The sequence below is a fragment of the Chiloscyllium punctatum genome, unplaced genomic scaffold (assembly GCF_047496795.1).
Source record: "Chiloscyllium punctatum isolate Juve2018m unplaced genomic scaffold, sChiPun1.3 scaffold_1510, whole genome shotgun sequence".
In the NCBI taxonomy this organism is placed as follows: Eukaryota; Metazoa; Chordata; class Chondrichthyes; order Orectolobiformes; family Hemiscylliidae; genus Chiloscyllium; species Chiloscyllium punctatum.
Genome location: NW_027311244.1, coordinates 15,001 through 17,500, shown reverse-complemented (window position 1 = coordinate 17,500; position 2,500 = coordinate 15,001). Strand labels below are relative to the sequence as shown.

Sequence of the window (2,500 nt, the reverse complement as noted above, 5' to 3'; positions counted from 1 at the left end):
GCGGCCCCGAGTCGGACGAGTTGAGGAAGGCACGCCGACGGTGACAGGGTACGGAAGACACAGCGGTGGCCTTCTGGCGACTTGGCCCCCGACAGCCCGACGTTCCGCCGTCCTCCCGATGGCCAGGAGGACCGTGCGGGGGTCGGCCGACGGCGTGGTAGGTGTGCCTGCACGGTGACGGAGCACACACCACGCCCGCCAACCCCTCCGTACCTCCCGAGACCGGTGGCAGGACGGAGCGGAAAACGTGCGGACTGAACGGGAGAGCCAAGAGCCAGCGATCCACGCGCGTGCGACCGTCCAAGTCACAGCGTTCGACGAAAACCTCCTCCCTCGGCCAGGCACTCGGCGCCAGCAGGGGAGACAGGATCAGACGCCCCGCCGGCCACTTAAGGCCGAGGACGAACCACGAGACGGGCGGCTGCAGCAGCGGGCGGCCTGCAGCTCCCAGCACTCTCAATCGATCAACCATCGAGTCGGGTCAGCGTGTCAAACCGGCGAGCTCCACGGTCAGGCCGGCGGCGCACCAGCACCGGACCTCCGCGGCTCCCTTCACTCTTTCCACTGCCAGCCAACCGAGAGACGGACCCAATGCGGACGTGCAGAGCTTAGGCAGACCCCCCACTGGAGGCTCAACACTTCGTGGCAGCTCCGTGTCCCAGAGACCAGGAGGGTTGGCACACACACACAGTGTGAACCACCGACAGCCATTCTGGGACCGGTGACAGCCGTGCTGGCCCCACTGCCACGACACAGACGGACGCCAGGCCGCGCTCCCCGGCGGGGGGATGGCGTCGAGCCTGACGAACGGAATGTGCAGGGTGGGGGGGAAAGGCCAAGCGCTCCGACGCCGGAGGGCTCCGGAGTCTGAACTTAGGGGGACAAAGAGGACGGGTCCTCTGCGACACCCCAGCCGCGCTCTCGCCAGCCAAGGCGAGTGCGATTGATTGCCAAACGACCCTCAGACAGGCGTGGCCCCGGGAAGAACCCGGGGCCGCAAAGTGCGTTCAAAGTGTCGATGATCAATGTGTCCTGCAATTCACATTAATTCTCGCAGCTAGCTGCGTTCGTCATCGACGCACGAGCCGAGTGATCCACCGTCAAGAGTTGTCTGAGTTTGTTTTAGGTCTCTCCCTCGCCAGAGGAAAGCGACCCGGACCGCACATACGCTCCCCACCTTGAGCTACAGCCACCTGCACGCCGGCGTGCGGGCGGAGCAGGGTGGCGTGAAGCGATGGGGAGCACCATCCTGGTGCGGCCCGCAGAAACATACGTCTATTGGGGGGAGGAGGACAGGGCGCCCAAGAGGCGATGCGTGCCCCAACGCACCGCAGCGACGGAGGCAGGATCACCGCCACCATGTCGCCCGCCTAGTATCACGAGGCGTGCAGCAGCTTTGCCCTAGGAAAAGCAGAGGCGGGAACGGGCACCGGCCATCGGTTCGGCAGCGTCACTGACGCGTGCACGTGGCGGCGTGTCGGCGAGCGGACTTCCTGCGAGGAGGCGGGGGCGGCACTCGCCCGAGCAGACGCCCGCCCGGCCCAGCCACCGCCGAGGTGGACTGGGAGTCGCGGCAACGGCTCGTCATACTCGTTCCCACACTCACAGCGCAGCTTGCCCGCAAGCCACCGACCACCGATCGACGCCAGGCGCCCCGACCGAGAGCGGGATCGCTCGTTCGCCCTGCTGGCAGTTCGCTGGGGATCACTACTGCACGGAGCTCGGAGACCGACGGGCGGCAACTCGAGAGTCTTTAAACCACCACCCCCATCCCGCAAGTGCAAAGAGGCTGTATACGCACAGACGGGTGAGGGGAATAGGTACCCCGTCGGGTTTGAAGGGAGCGTGACTAGATAGCAACGATGTAAACCCAGCCGATTTGGGAGCGAAAGACCGGCGCCTGCATCACCGGCTTCGTTTCCCGTGGCTGGAGAGTACACCGAAACCCTCCGTCTGTCGCGAGCTCCCGACGACGCGGTGCCGCCAAGCAGCAGGGCCGGACCTGGTGTGGCTCCCCTCGTCGATCACAGACCGGTCGGCACTACTGACGAGACGGTGGAACGGGCTTCGCCCCTTGTGACGAAGGGTGATGCGAACCCGCCCGCCCGCGTGCGTTCGGGGTGGACTCGGCAAACGGAGATTTGAAATCGGAAAGTGTCCTCCTGCCCCGCGCAGGTAGGCGCCCAACAGTTGTGGGGGGTTTGGCGGTGACCACGGCTGCAGGGCCTGCTACCCCGACGAGCTCTCCTGCTGGCCCCGAAACCACCCTCGCGAGACAAGTTGAAACGGAAACGGGCGTACCCCCAAGCCGACGATCCTTTCTTATTTGTTACTTTTTTTTTCACTTGCTCGAGTTGTGGCGATTTGGCGGTGACCACGGCTGCAGGGCCTGCTACCCCGACGAGCTCTCCTGCTGGCCCCGAAACCACCCTCGCGAGACAAGTTGAAACGGAAACGGGCGTACCCCCAAGCCGACAGAGATCCTTTCTTATTTGTTACT

General features: G+C 65.0%; 1 non-coding gene across 1 annotated transcript; it reads right to left on the bottom strand.

Moving 5' to 3' along the window:
• Positions 1 to 955: 955 nt before the first annotated feature.
• Positions 956 to 1,109, bottom strand: LOC140475270 (5.8S ribosomal RNA). Its single transcript, XR_011959833.1, has one exon. It is a non-coding gene; the product is annotated as a 5.8S ribosomal RNA (ribosomal RNA).
• Between the last annotated feature and the right edge of the window lie 1,391 nt (positions 1,110 to 2,500).